Raw genomic sequence first — 22,459 nt, forward strand, 5'->3', positions numbered from 1 at the left:
AGAGATGATGCTTTTTATGTTAGGGATGAAGTGCTAAAAATGAATGAATCTCTAAAAACTGAGTTAGAAAAGGAAAGAGAGATAATCAGGACTTGGACTAACTCTGGCAGAACAACTCAAAATTTGTTAAGTAGTGAAAATTGGAAAGAGAGCTTAGGTTATGGAGAGAATAAGAATGATAAAGGAACTAAAGAAATTAAGCCTGTTGTTAAGCAAAAGCCAAAGTTAAAACCAGTTAAGTTTGTAACTGTAAAGTCTGATAATGAGAAATCAGAAGTTAAAGAGGAATTAACTTCTGACAAACTAAAACAGGAAAAGACAGCTGAAGTAAACATAGGCTTAATGACAAAGAAGCAGCTTAAGCATAAGCTGAAAGATGTCAAGAATGCAAACAAGGTAAAATCACCTAGGAAAAATAGGAATGGAAAGGAAGGTGTGAATAAAAGCAATGATTATAAACCTGTTCCTGATGCTCCTAGGAAAACATGTCATAACTGTGGAAGTTCTAACCATCTGGCTTCTTTTTGCAGGAAAAATAAGAACATTAACTCCTTACCTTCAAAATCAGGAGTTAAGAGTCAGTCTGTTAGATACAAACCACAAAATCCTTGTTTTTATTGTGGTAGTTTATGGCATTCCATTTATACTTGTAAGGAATATCATAGTTTGTACTATGATTATTATCAAATAAAATCTTCTTTGAAGAAAGTTTCCATTGTTCCTTCTAGTGTAAATTCTGAATCAAAGTATGATAATGTAAATTCTGATAAGAAAAATGTTAACATAAATTCTGATGCTAAATCCGCTGCAAATGTTAACAAACTTAATAAGGCCAAAGGATCCAAGCAAGTCTGGGTCCTTAAAACTAATAATTAGTGGTCTTTGTGATTGCAGGGTAACAAGAAAAATATTCTAGTTCTGGACAGTGGATGTTCAGGACATATGACTGGAAATAAGGCCCTGCTATCAGACTTTGTGGAGAAAGCTGGCCCAAGTGTTTCTTATGGAGATGGCAACATTGGAAAAACATTGGGATATGGCAATATCAATCTTGGAAATGTCATAATTAAACAAGTAGCTCTGGTCTCAGGACTTAAACACAACCTACTGAGTATAAGTCAAATCTGTGACAGAGGTTATCATGTTGATTTCTTTGAAGAACACTGTGAAGTTGTGAGTAAATCTAAAGGCAAAGTTGTTCTGAAAGGATACAGACGTGGTAACATTTATGAAGCTAAGCTTTCAACAAGTACTGATGGCTCTGCAATCTGTCTGTTAAGTAGAGCATCAATTGAAGAATGCTGGAATTGGCATAAGAAACTCTCTCATTTAAATTTCAACAATATAAATGAACTGGTCAAGAAAGATCTTGTGAGAGGATTGCCAAACACAGTATTTGCTCCTGATGGTCTTTGTGATTCATGTCAGAAAGCCAAACAAAGAAAATCTTTATTCAAGAGCAAGACTGATTCATCAATTCTTGAGCCTTATCATCTTATACATGTTGATCTATTTGGTCCAGTAAATGTCATGTCTATTGCAAAGAAGAAGTATGCGTTGGTCATAGTGGATGAGTTCACCAGATACACATGGGTGTATTTCTTGCACACAAAAAGTGAAACTGCATCTATCTTGATTGATCATGTCAAACAGCTGGATAAAATGGTCAAAGATTCTGTGAAAATTTTAAGGAGTGATAATGGCACTGAGTTCAAGAATTTGATAATGGAAGAGTTCTGCAAAAGCCATGGAATAAAGCAGGAATTTTCTTCTCCTGGAACTCCACAGCAAAATGGAGTTGTTGAAAGGAAGAATAGAACTCTCATTGAAGCTGCACGTACAATGCTTGAAGAAGCAAAGCTTCCAACCTATTTCTGGGCTGAAGCTGTGCAGACTACTTGTTTTACTCAAAATGCAACACTCATTAACAAGCATGGAAAAACACCATATGAGATGGTGAAGAAAAAGAAGCCAAATCTGAAATATTTTCATGTATTTGGATGCAAGTGTTTTGTTCTCAAGACTCATCCTGAACAGCTATCAAAGTTTGATCTAAAAGCTGATGAAGGAATCTTTGTTGGATATCCACTTTCCACAAAAGCCTTCAGAGTCTATAATTTGAGAACAAAAGTGGTCATGGAATCTATCAATGTCTCTTTTGATGATAAGAAGATCACTGGTCTTAAAGATTTCGTTGACCATGATCAGCTGAGATTTGAAAATGAAGACTCATATTCTGATACTGAAAATCCTGACAGTCTAAGTCCTGATACTGCAAACTCTGATGGATTAAACTCTGATGTTATTGAAACTGTGGTGACTACGTTAAAGGAAGATGCCCCTATGCAGGGGGAGCATACTCAAGATCCTACCACATCTCAAGAAACATCCGAACATGCATCTGGCTCTTCAAGTTCTGATTCGTCAAGTTCTGATAAGCCAAGTTCTGATAGTACTGAAAATCTAAATACTGAAGAATCCAACTCAGAGAGCATAGTTTCAGGGGGAGCATCAGAAAATGAAAATGAAGATAGCATGGATCATGGGGGAGCATCCAGTTCTATAGAAAACCTTCCATCTACAAGGAAGTGGACAAAATCACATACACCTGATTTGATAATTGGAAATCCTGATGCAGGTGTCAGAACTAGAACAGGTACTTCAAATGAGTGTCTTTACAATTCTTTTCTCTCTCAGACTGAGCCAAAGAAAGTGGAAGAAGCTCTTCAAGATACTGATTGGGTGCAAGCAATGCAGGAAGAGTTGAATGAATTTGAAAGAAACAAAGTCTGAACCCTAGTACCAAGACCAAAGAATAGATCTGTTGTTGGTACAAAGTGGGTATTCAGAAACAAAACTGACAGTGATGGCATAATTACAAGGAATAAGGCAAGGCTGGTTGCAAAAGGATATTCTCAACAGGAGGGAATTGATTATGATGAAACATTTGCACCAGTTGCTAGGTTAGAAGCCATAAGGATATTTTTGGCTTATGCTGCTCACAAAAAGTTTACTGTCTTTCAAATGGATGTGAAAAGTGCTTTTCTCAATGGAGAATTGGAGGAAGAGGTATATGTTGAACAACCTCCAGGTTTTGTAGATACCAAATATCCAGACTATGTCTACAGACTTGACAAAGCACTTTATGGACTTAAGCAAGCTCCTAGAGCATGGTATGAGACTTTAGCTCAGTTTCTTCTGGAAAGTGGATTTAACAGAGGGACAATAGACAAAACACTGTTCTATCTCAACCATGGAAAGGACTTACTTCTGGTCCAGATTTATGTTGATGATATCATTTTTGGATCTACAAATGACAAACTTTGTAAGAAGTTTGCCAAACTAATGCAGTCAAGATATCAGATGAGTATGATGGGGGAACTTAGCTATTTTCTGGGCCTTCAAGTCAAGCAGAATGAGGAAGGCACTTTTATTTGTCAAACCAAGTACACCAGAAACTTGCTAAAGAAATTTGGAATGCAAGATTGTTCAAGTGCATCCACTCCAATGGCCACTGCAATAAAACTGGATAAGGATACCGGTAAATCAGTAGATATTACTGACTACAGAGGTATGATTGGCTCTCTACTCTATCTAACTGCTAGTAGACCTGATATTATGTATGCTACCTGTCTTTGTGCAAGATTTCAAGCACATCCAAGAGAACCTCACTTAACAGCTGTAAAAAGAATCTTTAAGTATCTTAAAGGGACAGCTGCTCTGGGATTATGGTATCCTAGAGAATCAAATTTTAAACTAATAGGTTACTCAGATGCAGATTTTGCAGGTTGCAAAATTGACAGGAAAAGCACAAGTGGAAGCTGCCAATTTCTTGGAGGCAGATTGGTTTCTTGGTACAGCAAGAAACAAAAGTCAATTTCCACATCAACTGCAGAAGCAGAGTATATTGCTGCAGGAAGCTATTGTGCACAGATTCTTTGGATGAAGAATCAGTTACTGGATTATGGGTTAACATATTTCAAAATCCCTATTTACTATGATAATCAAAGTGCTATTGCTATGACAGGTAATCCAGTTCAACACTCAATGACAAAGCACATCAGCATCAGGTACCACTTCATCAGGGAACATGTGGATGAAGGTACAGTGGAATTGCATTTTGTTCCCACAGATCAACAGTTGGCAGATATCTTCACAAAACCATTATGTGAAGCTACTTTTACAAGATTGGTAAATGAACTTGGAATGGTTTCAGGTTTTTTCTCTAAATCTGCTTAGACTTGTTCTGTGTTATCAAACTTTATGCTCAGTATTTACAGAATTAATCTCATTGTGTATTCTGTGCTTAATTGATAAATGTCGTTAAGTACTGACTGTTGTCTGATATATGTTTCTAAACTCTGATAAGTGATATGTCTGTTCTAGTACCTATTCAATCCTATGAGGATAACTGTGCTAGATACTGACCTAGTAGTCTTCAATAAACAAATGATTCCATGGAAGAAGTAATTATTTCAGTGGAAATCTTATGACACTAGCAAATTCTGATAACTGAGCTTAGTTAAGTTCACTTTGTATATCTTATTACTAAGTAACAAATTAGAATAATGCTACTCATCTGTTAAGTTCTGATACTAGTAAAATTGCTGAATGTACTAAGTGCTGATAGACCTCTCTTATCAAAAGAAAAAGCAAAAAGATCAAAGATTAAAATCAGGTACTCCTTTGAGATCTAGAGTAAAAATGTGGAAGGGACGACCCAAGTGCATTGCTGGTATTAAGTAAATATGCATCAGAAAAGCAAAATATTTTTTTGGTGACTTTTCACACTCTATGATTACTGGAAAAATACTCTGAAAATAGCATAAATTCTGATAAACAGTCATGACTCACTTACACTGAGAAGCCACTGTAAAATAGAATTTCAAAAGATGCATAAAATTAGCACAAACAGTTGAGGTGGACTCAAGCATAAACTCATTCTTCAGTAGTGTAACACCCCCTTCTTAAAATAGAAGGGAAATATTACTTAAAATCCAAAACCTGCAAACAGAGCACTAATATATTTCTAACAATAATTAAACAGTCTAAAATCTCAAAAAAAAATAATATTAAATCTTCAAAATATCTAAACCAAAAATATAAATGCTGAAATCTCTAATAAGAAATTAAGTCTAAATAATGATAGAAGTCTGAAATCCTAAAAACGAAATAAAGGGTAGCTCTCCATCACACAGCCCCAAAAGTCCCCCTAAGTACCTGCCAGAAGAAGAATACGGCATGAGCCAAATGCCCAGTACGGATTGGAATAAATTTATAAAACATAAAACAAGATGAACATTTGACAGTTTAATATAAAACAGCAAGTTTAAATAAAACAGGCTGAAACAACGAGGGCTAAGATATTTCATACCGAGAGCAAAACAAATAACAAATACACACATCATAGGGTACCTAATGTGTGCAACAAACCAGTTAACGAGTACGGCATATACAACGTCACTGTCGAATCAAATCACAAATCAAACTCTGGGTGCACCCACGTATCCTGAAACAAATATCACAATGGCCAAAGCTCTCCTCCTGAGCTATCAAAAGGATACGCCATGACCAATCACACTGCCATGGAAGTGTCATGCCAATGGTGCCGCAATGACATGGCTGTAGTACCCCTACAGCTGGTTAACTCGGTATACCCTATTTCACTCTAAGGGTTCAAATAAAATAATTTTCACAATTTTAAGAATCACTTGCAGCAGATATTTCAAATATTCTAAACAGATATTTAACAAACATAATTTTAAAGCTCGCAAGATTAAATATTTAAAACTTTCAGAACAGATTTAAAATAATTTTCAGAGATCAAACGAATAAGAACGGAATGAATAAAAATATGAAGGGAAAGAATCAGATATATTTAATAATAAAAGGAGTAGCACTGAAAGAAAGGGGACGAAATCCGTACCTCATCTGATGGACCATTAAATCGGATTGTTGAAATACGATTGAAAGTGAACAACTTATACTAATTCGAATTTTAACAGCAGATAAGTTAAGGATTTGAAATAATGGTCAACTGGAGAAATAAAGTAGATTTAACAAGGATTCCAAAATGATAAGATTCATCAAAAACGCACTGATAACGAATTAGTTATGAATTTTTGAAGTTCAGGTATCACAGCAGAAATTATTCAGGAACAGATTACAAAGAAGGAAAATTTAGACAATAAAGACAATCTGATCTCACTTCGACTATAACTAGACAATGAAAGAGAATTCTCAGAGGTTTCATAATTTATAAAGATCATAATTTTATGACGAATAATGAAGAAGATATGAATTTTTGAACATGAAACAACTATGCTGATAAGTATAAACAGACCAGAATATTTGTAAGGCAATTTAGGCAATTTAAAAGATTTAAATATATAATGGGTATACCATATAATGAAAGAGAATTTCATAAGCTTTCCAGATTGATATCATGAGTAATTTTCCGACATAAGATCGATTTATAACGAATTTTAGAAGGTATGAAAAACTGTTCACGTCATAAATCTGAAGGGTCACAAAGAATGGATATTTGCACATAGTTAGAGGCTGATTCCACAAAATATGTAAACATGGAAGTTGTAGGTATCGAAACAAGCTTTCCAGAAAATCAAGAATCAATGAATTCCGTGTACAAACGAATAAGTTATGGATTTTACAACAGATACGAGATGCTGATTTTATCACATACGAATTTCAGCACAAACAAATAAGAAGATGAACATGATATGATTATGAAGAAGAAAAGATCGATTCTCGTACCTTGATCAATCGAATAACACAAGAATAAACTTCTAAGATCTTCTTGTCTTCTCAAACCCTAGCCTCTAAGAGCGGCTCCAATTAAAAAGACATAGAATAGGACATAACTTGTATATATATATATATTTATAGGCCCACACGCCCACAATTAATAGAATCCTATCCCTAATCTAATTAATAATATAATTACTAATTCTATTCCAAATCAAATTGTATTAAAAATTACTATTATTACTAATTCTAATCTATTTCTAACTAATACAAATATTAAATAGATAATAATTAAAATAAAAATACGGATATTACATATATACCCCCTTAAAAAGGATTCCGTCCCCGGAATCGAACGAAACTAAAACTCGTACCTGAATCGAACAAATGCGGATATTTCTCACGAATAGATTCTTCTAATTCCCAAGTAGCCTCTCTTTCCGAATGATTTTTCCACAAAACTTTCACAAACGGAATGGTGTTCTTCCTCAAAACTCGCTCCTCTCGAGCTAAGATAGCCTCAGCTTCCTCCTCACAAGAAAGATCCTCTTTAATCTTATGTAATGGATACTGAACTACATGTAATGGATGATATTTGTAGCCCCTCAAAACCGACACATGAAACACATTATGCACATGAGATAGTTGTGGTGGCAACGCAACTCTATAAGATACTTCCCCTACTTTCTCCATAACGTCAAAAGGGCCAACATATCTCGGACTAAGCTTTCCCTTCATACCAAAACGCTTCACACCCTTACAAGGCGACACCTTTAAGAACACATGATCACCTGGCTCAAATCCCCCAAACTTCCTATGTTGGTCCGCGTAACTCTTTTGACGAGATCGAGCTTCCTTCAGACTTTCTTTAACTTTCTCTACCTTCTCATTAGTAATTCTAACTAACTCCGGCCCTTCGATGACTCTCTCACCAACCTCATCCCAACAAGATGGTGCCCTACACCTCCTACCATACAAAGCCTCAAATGGTGGCATACCAATACTCGCGGGCCAACTATTATTGTATGCAAACTCAACAAGATACAAATATTTATCCCAATCACCTGTCCACTCTAACGCGCAAGCCCTCAACATATCCTCCAATGTCTGAATCGTCCTCTCTGACTGTCCATCGGTCTGCGGATGATAAGCTGTACTGAAATTAAGCCTCGTACCCCAAGCTTGCTGGAATCCCTTCCAAAAACGCGATGTAAATCTCGTATCCCTGTCAGAAACTATCGACACCGGCACACCATGAAGTCTAACAATATCTCGCTGCAAAATCTCTGCCAACTCATGAACAGGAGTAGTCTCTTTAATAGGCAAGAAGTGAGCGGACTTAGTGAGTCTATCAACCACCACCCATATAACATCATTCTTCTTGAAAGTCCTCGGCAAATGAGTTACAAAATCCATAGTAATGTTTTCCCACTTCCAAACTGGTATATCTAGCTGTTGCAACAATCCACTAGGCCTCTGATGGTCTATCTTCACTTGTTGACATGTAAGACATTTTCCCACAAATTCTGCTATATCTCCCTTCATTCCACTCCACCAAAAGTGCTTCTTCAAATCCCTATACATCTTGGTGGAACCTGGATGAATAAAAAAATGAAGAACTATGAGCCTCCTTCAAAATTTCCTCACGAATCGTCGGGTCTGCGGGCACGCACAATTTACTACCCAACCACATCACACCCTCATCATCGAAATGAAATTGTGTTTGTTTTCCACCTGCCACCTCGGATCTAATAGCTTCCAAACCTGTATCACTCTTCTGAGCTTCCTTAACCCTTGAAACAAGATTCGGTTCCACTTTCAAATTTGCAATACTACCACTTGATCCTCTAACATACAACTCAACACCCAAGCGCTCCAAATCTGAAATAAGGTGCGGCTGAGTAATGAGAGATGCAACACTCCCCAAGTTCTTCCTACTAAGAGCGTCTGCCACTACATTCGCCTTCCCCGGATGGTACTGAATATTTGCATCATAATCCTTAAGAAGTTCAAGCCACCTCCGCTGCCTCATGTTAAGCTCCTTCTGAGTAAAGATGTATTTGAGACTCTTGTGATCAGTAAAGATGTCACAAGTCTCTCCATAAAGATAGTGTCTCCAGATCTTCAAAGCAAAGACCACTGCTGCTAACTCCAAGTCATGGGTAGGATAATTCACCTCATATGGTTTAAGCTGCCTAGAAGCGTAAGAAATCACTTTCCCATGTTGCATAAGAACACACCCCAATCCTCTCTTAGAAGCATCACTATACACCTGAAAACCTCCACTCCCTGATGGCAACACAAGTATTGGAGCTGACACCAACCTCTTCTTTAACTCTTGAAAGCTCTTCTCACGATCATCATTCCACTCGAACTTAATTCCCTTCCTCATTAGCTGAGTCAATGGTAAAGCTATGGAAGAGAAACCTTCCACAAAACGCCTATAGTAGCCTGCCAAACCCAAGAAACTCCTCACCTCCGTCACATTGCTAGGTCTGGGCCAATTAGTAATAGCCTCGACTTTCGCAGGATCCAACTCAATGCCCCTACCAGATACAACATGCCCCAAGAATGCCACTTCCTCCAACCAGAATTCACACTTGGAAAATTTCGCAAACAACTTCCTCTTCCTCAAAATTTCAAGTACAGTACGTAAATGCTCCTCATGCTCCTCTCTGCTCCTAGAGTATATCAAGATATCATCGATGAAGACCACCACGAATTTATCCAGATAATCATGAAAGACCCGATTCATCAAATCCATAAATACCGCTGGTGCATTCGTCAACCCAAAGGACATCACGAGAAACTCATAATGACCATAACGAGTGCGAAATGCAGTCTTCGAAACGTCTTCCTCCCTAACTCGTAACTGATGGTAACCAGATCTCAAATCTATCTTCGAAAAGTACTTCGCCCCTTATAACTGATCAAACAAGTCATCAATGCGTGGCAAAGGATACCTGTTTCTAACAGTCACCTTATTCAACTCCCTATAGTCAATGCACAATCTCATAGAACCATCCTTCTTCTTCACAAACAACACAGGAGCGCCCCATGGAGACACACTTGGTCTGATAAATCCCCTATTCAACAACTCCTGCAACTGCTCCTTCAATTCTTGCAAAGCAAAATGAAACGATAAAGAGCATAATGAAACGAAATTAAATGGAACACCCATCCTATCATCTACCCAAACTCACAGGTCAACCTAAGTAGGTTTTCTACAAGAAAGAACCTAAGCTCTGATACCATCTCTGTAACACCCCCTTCTTAAAATAGAAGGGAAATATTACTTAAAATCCAAAACCTGCAAACAGAGCACTAATATATTTCTAACAATAATTAAACAGTCTAAAATCTCAAAAAAAAATAATATTAAATCTTCAAAATATCTAAACCAAAAATATAAATGCTGAAATCTCTAATAAGAAATTAAGTCTAAATAATGATAGAAGTCTGAAATCCTAAAAACGAAATAAAGGGTAGCTCTCCATCACACAGCCCCAAAAGTCCCCCTAAGTACCTGCCAGAAGAAGAATACGGCATGAGCCAAATGCCCAGTACGGATTGGAATAAATTTATAAAACATAAAACAAGATGAACATTTGACAGTTTAATATAAAACAGCAAGTTTAAATAAAACAGGCTGAAACAACGAGGGCTAAGATATTTCATACCGAGAGCAAAACAAATAACAAATACACACATCATAGGGTACCTAATGTGTGCAACAAACCAGTTAACGAGTACGGCATATACAACGTCACTGTCGAATCAAATCACAAATCAAACTCTGGGTGCACCCACGTATCCTGAAACAAATATCACAATGGCCAAAGCTCTCCTCCTGAGCTATCAAAAGGATACGCCATGACCAATCACACTGCCATGGAAGTGTCATGCCAATGGTGCCGCAATGACATGGCTGTAGTACCCCTACAGCTGGTTAACTCGGTATACCCTATTTCACTCTAAGGGTTCAAATAAAATAATTTTCACAATTTTAAGAATCACTTGCAGCAGATATTTCAAATATTCTAAACAGATATTTAACAAACATAATTTTAAAGCTCGCAAGATTAAATATTTAAAACTTCCAGAACAGATTTAAAATAATTTTCAGAGATCAAACGAATAAGAACGGAATGAATAAAAATATGAAGGGAAAGAATCAGATATATTTAATAATAAAAGGAGTAGCACTGAAAGAAAGGGGACGAAATCCGTACCTCATCTGATGGACCATTAAATCGGATTGTTGAAATACGATTGAAAGTGAACAACTTATACTAATTCGAATTTTAACAGCAGATAAGTTAAGGATTTGAAATAATGGTCAACTGGAGAAATAAAGTAGATTTAACAAGGATTCCAAAATGATAAGATTCATCAAAAACGCACTGATAACGAATTAGTTATGAATTTTTGAAGTTCAGGTATCACAGCAGAAATTATTCAGGAACAGATTACAAAGAAGGCAAATTTAGACAATAAAGACAATCTGATCTCACTTCGACTATAACTAGACAATGAAAGAGAATTCTCAGAGGTTTCATAATTTATAAAGATCATAATTTTATGACGAATAATGAAGAAGATATGAATTTTTGAACATGAAACAACTATACTGATAAGTATAAACAGACCAGAATATTTGTAAGGCAATTTAGGCAATTTAAAAGATTTAAATATATAATGGGTATACCATATAATGAAAGAGAATTTCATAAGCTTTCCAGATTGATATCATGAGTAATTTTCCGACATAAGATCGATTTATAACGAATTTTAGAAGGTATGAAAAACTGTTCACGTCATAAATCTGAAGGGTCACAAAGAATGGATATTTGCACATAGTTAGAGGCTGATTCCACAAAATATGTAAACATGGAAGTTATAGGTATCGAAACAAGCTTTCCAGAAAATCAAGAATCAATGAATTCCGTGTACAAACGAATAAGTTATGGATTTTACAACAGATACGAGATGCTGATTTTATCACATACGAATTTCAGCACAAACAAATAAGAAGATGAACATGATATGATTATGAAGAAGAAAAGATCGATTCTCGTACCTTGATCAATCGAATAACACAAGAATAAACTTCTAAGATCTTCTTGTCTTCTCAAACCCTAGCCTCTAAGAGCGGCTCCAATTAAAAAGACATAGAATAGGACATAACTTGTATATATATATATATATTTATAGGCCCACAAGCCCATAATTAATAGAATCCTATCCCTAATCTAATTAATAATATAATTACTAATTCTATTCCAAATCAAATTGTATTAAAAATTACTATTATTACTAATTCTAATCTATTTCTAACTAATACAAATATTAAATAGATAATAATTAAAATAAAAATACGGATATTACATTATTGAACCTCAGTTATTGCTATTATGACTTGCTGAGCTAGTTAGCTCACTCTTGCAAATATGTTATGTTATTTTACAGTTGAAAAGGAAATGGTTGATAACGAGGATTCCCAGTCCAGTATGCGAGCTAGGATTCCAGGATAAGATGGAACGAGTTAGCATGAGCTTTATAATGTATATGAGTTATGTAAGATTGTAAGAATGATATCATTATCAGTTGTAAGCGGAACTAATAGGGATTTGGTATGATGTAATAAAAGTTAAGATTGTGGATTATTTTCATACTTTACCCTGTTGCGATCCATGGTTATGGTAAGAAGGGTCTTTGCATATATTACTTTCATAAGCAGGTATTTATATATTGAGTGTGTGTGTGTTGTGAACCCCAAACTTCTGACCCGGGTTTGGAGGGTGTCACATGTTTGGTATCTGAGCTACATGTTATAAGTCCCTGAAACAAGCCTAGATTGTCGAGAATGGGTAGAGGGTTAAGATTAGTATTATAAAATAGAAAAATAGAACGTCAAGACGTTGTGTGTGATTAAATAGTAGGTTTTAGTGTGATCAGTGATGAGATTCAAGATCCTTATCTAGCGACGTGATTTTCAGATAGCGACAATGGCAGATTCCTTTATTTCGGTACTATCTGATCACTTGGAGCCGTCAGTTGGAGGACCGTTAGCTGATCCATGCCCTGCTCGTCCACCGGTGTTAGCCATGTCACATCCTTTTGGGGCGATTGCACTTTTTCAAGTTCTTATCTCATCCCCTGATGCAAGACTACCTATTCGAGAATCCCCCACATGCTGATTCTGGTTCTACCGGATATTCAACTGTGGGTGCATCTTTTCCGTCTCCCCTACACCTTATTCTATACCATTAGTTTTAAAACCCGTCTTATGAAGTAATAACACCTATGAGGATGAATTTGAGAGCTAAAGCATATGGTGAATATACGAGATATTAAGAGGGGTAAGAAGAAACCTAGAGAGAAAATTTAGTTATTCTGAAGGATAGCTGTTACCAGGTTATATGGAGCTGCTAATGAGTATGCCACCAATGATTACCCTGTGAAGTGAGCTAGATGAATTTCTAAAGAAATTTGAGAGGATTGGAGATTAAGAGTTTTCTTGGAATTAGATGATGTTATGACTAAGCATGATACGTGTAGAAGTAATATGATCGACGTTGTGTTACAAAATAAATCTGATGATCGCTGAATAGATTTGTTATACTTAATAATTGTAAGAGATGATGATGGGAATGTTACCAGTATGGAAGACAAGAAGTGAAGTTATGAATAAGATAGTATGCAACGATAATTGGAGTTTTTGTCGACCAATAAAGGTAAAATGGACCCAATAAGGGGTAGAGGGTATATGGAAATGAATGGGTTGTTAACTGAGTGTTTCCCTAATTTGATACTTAGTAGTGAAGGATGACAACCAACTCATATAGTAATGACGATCAGGTGTATGATTTTCAAAATTTTAAACAGTTTTCAAAAGAGATTTTCATAACAATATTTTTCTAAATGTCCTTGGAACAAAAAAAAAGTTTTAAAACTTGACTGTCAAACTACTACTTGAGTTTGTTGTTTGTCATAAGATTCAGATTATCCAGGAGAATACTTGTCCTAAATGTTAGTATGGTTCATTTAGAAGGCCAAGTGGACCCACTATATTGAAGAAGATTTGATTGTTCCTAGCAAAAGAGTGCAAATATTGTTCGATAAGTTTAACAACAGGACCAATGTACAGAGAAGCTATTTATTCAAGTCCTGAGACGATTAGAGTTCGAAGAATATGTCGATTTACGAGAAGCCGAGTACGAGCAAAGACGATTAAGGAAATCTTCAGATTTTCTAAAGGAAGAATGTTATTAGCAAGGGAGTGGATATGATCTGTAGTGTAAGCAGAATTTGGAAGTTGTGATTATAAATCTCGTAAAGAATGCAAATGGGGTCGAATTATAGAAATATTGAACGTGGAAGCGTGACGTTAAAGATACAAGACCTAATAAATGGGAAATTATTCTAATGATCAATTCAAGAAAGCCTTTCTGAGAACTTTCTAAAGTTGATATACGACTCGGTATGAGATCTATTGATCAGACAAATGTTGAAGCTATAAACAAATGAAATGTGGATGTCAACCAAAGATATCATTATTCCTATTAATCCTATATATTCTTATGAATCTTGAGTAAAGTATGAATTTCTTTCATGATCAACTCTATAAGGAGGTAAAAAAATTGTTGAATCCTTTTCAAATCATTCCACCTCCAAAATATTGCTTTCTGATTGGGACAAGCAGTGTTATGATGTGACGCTTTGTCAAAATGACAAAAAGTCGGGTGGGACGCCACCTAATCATGTGTTGTGTGCCATATAGTATGAAAGACTGGCCATCTTGAGTACAAACATGGTTGTCTCATTCCTATCTAAATCATTATTCATTCATTTTTCTTCAATCATGGTTTGTTGGTTTATGGATCCTTCTGATTATTTCCTTGTACTATTATCTCTTACAAAATGTTTCCAATCAGAATCATATACACAAATTCCTTCTTGCGTAAGGTCTATTCCTTGAATATTTTAAAAAGAAGTGAAATGGAACCGTGTAGATGATGAAGTTATATGATAAGTGTGGATAATTGCAAACCGATAAATGGTGGACATTTGCGTGTAGAGAAGAACCCTTATACCAACGACGTGCTTGTTACGAGGACATCAAATCAGAGGCAGAAATCTGTATACATGATACGTTGCAAATATGAGATGTGGGCGTGACTTGAAGTAGTTAGCGAACCGTATGAGAAAATTAAATAGAGGAATAAGAAAGTAAAGTTGTGTATATTGGATAAGGAAAATGATTGATTAGACAGCAGGAGCGATTGAAGAAATTCTTAATAATAGCCAGATAATCGATTAATACATTGTAAAGATGAAGATATGATGATTCAACTGAAAGGATTTTTTTAAGAAGTGATGCTTTTAAGACAAAGGAATTAATTCACAAGATTATGAGAGTGTTGGTTGAGACCATGTGTTGGTTATTAGAAGTTGAATGAGTTAACTAATAAGAACGAGTATTATCGAGGATAGACGAATTATTAGAGAGAGAGCTTGAAAAGAAATATGAACCGGAAGAAATTTTTGAATAATTTGTAATAGTACTCAGTAGTGACATTCGGTTATAATCAAAGGATATGAGAAAGGATATGATATAATAAGAATTCTTCGCTATAATCTTATGTTGAACTAAAATATGAGTTGTATTGGCTAGTATTATATGTGATGGTGAAATGGTGAGTTTAAAAGATGGAAGTTGATTGGTCTACTTGTGAGTTGATTGATTGATTGTTGGTGTCGTCTTGAGTTCGGGTGGCAGTCAACAATATAAAGGAGATACTGCCCAAATATCCGGAAAATACCCTACTTTTAACGATAGAAAGTATACTTCCGTGTGTTATCAATATTTATGTTAATACTCCAAATGATTGTGATCTCGGTTCTTGAAAGAGGTTGTCACAGCCAATCCGACTATATATAATTGGTCTTTGATTTAATTTAGCTAATAATCACTTGGTGCAATTGATCAATTAAATGAGTTAATTGGTTAATTTTACCAATTAATGGTCAGTTAGATGGAAATCGATTCCAATTAGATTAAGTCAAATTTTGATGTGACTTTCAAATCCGAAATCAAAGCAATGAGGAATTTGGGGGAGGTAAGGACATCAGTAGAGTTCAGAAGTTGCTGCAAGCATGTAAGGTTTTAGTTGGATAAATATGCCCTTAGTAATGGATAAGAGAGATAGAAAGTTATTTGTATGGACAGGAGAAAAGGATGTTTTTAGGAATGAAAAATTTAAAATAGAGCAAAGAGAAAATAGAAGGAAGGAAGGAAAGGAAGAAGGGAGATGGAATCAAGAAGAGATTTGTACCTACACTAATATGAATTTTATTAGTCAATCAAAGAGAATCTATCATGTGCAATAAAGTTTTATCAAAGGGTGTATTGTTTCTCAATTGTTTTGATAATCATATAATAAATGAATTATCAAGTATTTCTGTTCTGGATAAAAGGTGAGATACCATTTTAGTTTAGTTTCTTATTGATATTGATACTTAGGTTGTTGTTAAATATCAAAAGCAGTATTAATACAGATGATTGATGTTTACTTCAGTATGGGATGTTGTGAGCATCAAAGTTCGTATTGATATCTAATTTGATATGACATCAAAATAAGTATTAATATCAGGAATTCGGGTGTGAATGAGCTATGAGAATGAAGAACGAAAATAGGAAAGAAAGTGGAATCAAAGGGATGATAAAGAAAATTTATAGGGAAGATATGGGTAACATGAGGGATACAAGTAAGGTGAAAAATTTAGGAAACATTGGAAAATGGAGATAAGGAATGCATCACAGGAGAATGATCAAGTACTGAGGCCTAAAAGAAGATATCTAGTGACCAGACATAAAGATAAAATGGGGAGGCAACATTTAGATAAATGTTAGACCTACCCAAGAGCTAAGGCGGGACATCAAAGACTAGATATATAAATTTCGTCAGGAAACATCATAGTGAAGTCACCTGAGAACCAAAGTTGTCTAATAAGTGGGATAGTGCTGCTTGAAGAAAGGGTGATACGTCATCAGATCCAGAAATTGGTTGTAAATGATCTATATTATTTGATTTGAGAACTAACACGAGTATTCAAAATGCGAGGAATTAGGTCAAACCGGAATAGTGTATACCACTCCTAGATGAACGGGCAATAAGTAAGGAAGAACTAAAAGATAGGAATTTGGCTACGATAATGCAAGGGATTCAAGCTACTCCGAGAATATGATACGAGACATGGATGTCAAAGAAGATTTTATGATAGTATGGCACAAAGAAAGAATAAACGTTATATGTCACTAGACGTTAAGGAAAAGCATTGTAGTCAGTTCGTATGAGAACTCCCTAAAACCAAAAATGATAATATTGATTAGAATAAGCGGGTGATGCCTCCAGATTAATATACATTCTTTTAAGTAGTAAGAGAATTTTGCCCTGTAAATCTACTCGATTGTGATTCAAGGAAATTAAGGTATGATGTTACGATTATGCGCCAACCGTATCTAATCGAGATTTTCTCGTTAATTCGTAAGTCTAGTGTAATTTCGAGAATGTCAGAAATCGAATACGCCCTAGTTTCAGTATATCACTCGCAGATGGACGAGAAGATTAAAAGAACGATTAAAGAGCCTCGAATGCGATTGGAAGGAATTATAAACTTGGTTAATTGAACAGAGAAAGATGTGGGAATGAGATTCAACAGCATGTAACTATTGGAAACGTTCATGAGCACGAATTTCTAGAATTATAAAGAAAGGAGAATTAATAGGTGTTATGCTGGCCCTTTTGAAACAGTAAAATAGAGAAGATAAATATAAGTGAGTTGGCTTCACCGCCACATGTATAGCTGGTTCATAAGGTGTTTACATGTGTATATTCACGAATAGTAACTAATTATATATAAAATAGAGACTTGAGTTGAGTTATAGGAGCAACTAATAGAATATCATGTTTGCGAAAGGCTGTTGCGTAATGAGTAATGTTGCGAGTAAAAGTTTATGAAAAGTTGTAAGGTTGAGAGATCAACCTGAGGAAAATGGAAGTGAGATACTGGAATATATCATTATCTGATCCTTAGTGTGATTCTGAGGAAAGAATCCTTTTAAGGGAGGAGGATGTAATATCCGGGACATGTTGTGTAATTTTCTTTATCAATAAATAATTTTTATGTGAATTTATGTGATTTTTGGTGAATTATTTGATAATTGGTGTGGTCATGTGGATGTTTATATGTGGTAAAGTATAAGTATGTTAATTTTATTATGTACATAATAAAATATAGATAATTAAGGTATTTTTTTGGTAATTTTTGGAGTGTTACAGGATTTTATATTGATTTATGAATTTATTAATTATTTTCTGAATAATTACAAAATCATTTCTAAAGCCGGGAATCGTCCGACCTCAACCGTTTTTCTGTTTTTACAACCCGAAACTCTTCCGAAAACTCCTTCCTAACCTGATCTGGCAATTCTGGACATTTTCCGTGTTTTGACTTTTTCGATCCGGATTACGATTCGACCCGTGCGCGACCCGGCGCGATATTTTCGATACACTAACCCTTTTCGATAACAATATCTTCGTACAATCGTTTTATAAAAGCCCTATTGTGATAATTATCCGAAATAGGATAATGCTTATCCAAAACAAGATAGTGCTTATCCATAACAGGATAGTGTTTATCCAAAACCGGATAATGTTTATCCAAAACTATCGTATTTATAGTTATTTAGCGGCAAAAAAACATATTTGTCGATCCAATACGATCCAGAACGTACTAATATTCCATAAATATAAATAGCTCTTTCTTATTTCATTTTCACGCGCAAAATCATAATCAGACAGTACAAACCCTGAAAACCAGAGAAAACTTTATTTAAACACCGTATTCTTGAAAATCAATCGCACAAACGAAGACATTATCAAACTCCGATTCGGGTGTACAATATATCAAAACGAAGCTCTCGAAATCCTCTTTCTGAATCAACCATTTGTTTTTACCCAGAAATCAAGGTATTTTTCTGATTTAATTATTTAAATTCGAATTAATTCTGGATTAAATTATGAATTTTTGTCCTTGATGTTTTTGATATGATTTGATGGCATAATCGTGTAGATCTTTTCTTCCTGGTCAATTTGGTATATTATATGTCCAAAACTGAGTTCAATAACATGGTTAAATTTGAGTTTGATTCTCGGATTGTGAATTAGGGTTTATAATTGTTTGAATGTTCTTAATTTGAATTGGGGTTTTCATTTTGATTGATTCTGGGTAAAATCAGTTACCACTACTGTATTGAGGATGTTCCTGGGAATCAAACTATGATTTTTAGTTGATTTAAGGACTCGTAGTTTAGCAGATGCGAAAGTTGAAGTTCGGCGGCGGTGGAAATTTCCGTCGAGTTTTCCGGCCGATTTAGCGACTGTTTGCATGATTTGTTACTGTAGAAAGACTCCTGGGAACGTCACGATCATTTCCCCTTAATCCTGAGTGTTTCTGGACTGTTATTGAGTTGGCCGGAAAAGCTCCAGTCGCCGTTAATGGCGACTGGCCGGCGGTGGCGGCGGAACGGCGGGGGAAGACGGTAAAATTACCGTTTGCACCCCCTCGTTTCCAAAAATTTCAAAACTAGTACCGTGGTTTTAAAAACTAACAGAAATTGGATTTCTGCTTACTTTTATTTTAAAAATGATATTTCTATTATTTTAAAAATCAGAAAATTATTTATTTAATTATTTTAAATTCAGAAAAAGTATTCCAATTATTTATTTATTCAAAAATAAATCTGATATATTTTATTAATTAATTTTAATTAGTTTTTAATTATTTTAATTAATTGATTAATTTAATATTAATTGATTGATTAATTTAATTAATTATTAATTAATTTTAATTAATTTAATAATTGGATTTAATTATTAAAAAAATTGATTTAAAAATTCCGAAAAATAGTTTTGAGCTTTAAACTATTATTTTAAATTATTCTGAAGGCTCGATAATTATTATAAAATTATTTTAAAGTCAGATTCGGGTGTTTGAACCTTATTATTTAATTATAAAATGATTCGGAGTCCAATTTTAATTCGCAAAAATGTTCAAAAATTCGTATTAAATACCTGGAAAATCATTTTGGACCCCGAATCTTCTTTGAAAAATTATTTGGATTGAATATCTTACATGCTATGTGTTATATGTGACCTGACTGTCGTATAAGATGATTGTTTGTGCATTGTTTGACTATTTTGGTCATAACTCTCAATCCGTAAATCAGATTTAGGTAAAACGAAGGGTAGATAAAAGCTTATGACGTCTACGTGACGATTATAATAATATGAGATTGAGTATTGATAGATACTTGTGATGCCTAGCAGAGTAAGCGAGGCATAGAAAAAGAAAGTCATGATCTGTAGATAGAATTGAAGCGTAGAAAGAGAAGATAAGTGATTGATGAATAGAATCAAGGCATAGAAAAAGAAGGAAAGTGATTGATGAGTAGAACTGTTAGATGAGTACAAGTAAAGTTGGAAATCATCTATGATAAGGCAAGTCCTTCTAAACCTTTCTTTGAGATATATTGCGAATATTTATGAACTTTCTCATAACATGTTGTTATTACTCAAAATAAATCTTGTTTTATATTGCAAGCACTTTAAACTATTTAACCTTGAACCCTGATTCTTGTTGATCTTGAGCCATAAGCCTTATTCTTCAGAAACCATTAATTGTTGAATTCTCATATACAAGCCAGACATATACGATACTACTCCACAAATACATACACCCCATAAACCAAGTATTTTAACAGAATTTCTTGAGCATGCAAAAACTTATACACCCTGGAATACCCTATCACATCAAAGGTCAATACCCTGTATTATCATTGAACCATTGTTCTTCCGATACTTGATTTTTCATCAGGCTTAAAGCCTTTCTTCATATTTACACCTTGATATACCCTGGTGATACCTGTGAAATGTTTTATGTTCTGAGATAAATGCTTTATGAATGTTGATTATGATTCTGTTTTATTGAATTGTAATGGTTATCCTATTGATTTGTTTTAGAATTGGATGGTTTTATAAATGTGGACCAGATTCGTGGTCATATTAGGCCAATGCGTTCCTTGGATCCAGTATATAGAGCAAAGCCGGGAGCCTTGCTCGGGGTTAGTGCATGACTGATCAGCAGCCTAACCTTGGTTTTTAAAAATGAAAAGAATATCCAATTCTATTCATTGCTTATCCAGAAACTTGATTCTCATGAATCATTTCAATTGATCATTATTGAACCTCAGTTATTGCTATTATGACTTGCTGAGCTAGTTAGCTCACTCTTGCAAATATGTTATGTTATTTTATAGTTGAAAAGGAAACGGTTGATAACGAGGATTCCCAGTCCAGTGTGCGAGCTAGGATCCCAGGATAAGATGGAACGAGTTAGCAGGAGCTTTATAATGTATATGAGTTATGTAAGATTGTAAGAATGATATCAGTATCAGTTGTAAGCGGAACTAATGGGGATTTGGTATGATGTAATAAAAGTTAAGGTTGTGGCTTGTTTTCATACTTTAACCTGTTGCGACCCATGGTTATGGTAAGAAGGTTTTTTGTATATATTACTTTCATAAGCAGGTATTTATATGTTGAGTGTGTGTGTGTGTGTGTGTGTTGTGAACCCCAAACTTCTGATCCGGGTTTGGAGGGCTTCACATAGGGAGCATCAGAAAATGCTGATGGAGATAGCATGGATCATGGGGGAGAATCCAGTTCTAGAAATCAACTTCCATCTGCAAGGAAGTGGACCAAATCACATACACCTGACTTAATAATTGGAGATCCTAAAGCAGGTGTCAGAACTAGAACTGCAGCATCAAATGAATGTCTCTATCATTCCTTTCTGTCTCAGACTGAACCAAAGAAAGTGGAAGAAGCTCTTCAAGATGTTGATTGGGTGTAAGCAATGCAGGAAGAGTTAAATGAATTTGAAAGAAATAAAGTTTGGACCCTAGTGCCAAGACCAAAGAACAGATCAATTGTTAGCACAAAATGGGTGTTCAAAAACAAAACTAACAGTGATGGCATAATTTCTAGAAAGAAAGCAAGGCTGGTTACTAAAGGTTACTCTCAACAGGAGGGTATTGATTATGATGAAACATTTGCACCAGTTGCTAGATTGGAAGCCATAAGAATCTTTTTGGCTTATGCCGCTCACAAAAAGTTCAAAGTCTTTCAAATAGATATGAAAAGTGTTTTTCTCAATAGAGAGTTGGAAGAAGATGTATATGTTGAACAACCTCCAGGATTTGTAGATCCAAAATTTCCAAATCATGTCTACAGACTTGACAAAGCACTTTATGGCCTTAAGAAAGCTCCAAGAGCATGGTATGAGACTTTAACTCAATTCCTTATGGAAAGTGGATTTCACAGAGGTACAATTGATAAAACACTTTTCTACCTCAACCATGAAAAGGACTTACTTTTGGTATAGATATATATTGAGGATATCATATTTGGTTCTACAAATGCCAAACTCTGTGAAAGGTTTGCAAAGCTAATGTAATCAAGATATTAAATGAGTATGATGGGAGAACTTAGCTATTTTCAGGGACTTCAAGTCAAGCAAAATGAAGAAGGTACTTTTATCTGTCAATTTAAGTGCACCAGAAATTTAC

This window comes from Apium graveolens, chromosome 11 (assembly GCF_009905375.1).
Source record: "Apium graveolens cultivar Ventura chromosome 11, ASM990537v1, whole genome shotgun sequence".
In the NCBI taxonomy this organism is placed as follows: domain Eukaryota; kingdom Viridiplantae; phylum Streptophyta; class Magnoliopsida; order Apiales; family Apiaceae; genus Apium; species Apium graveolens.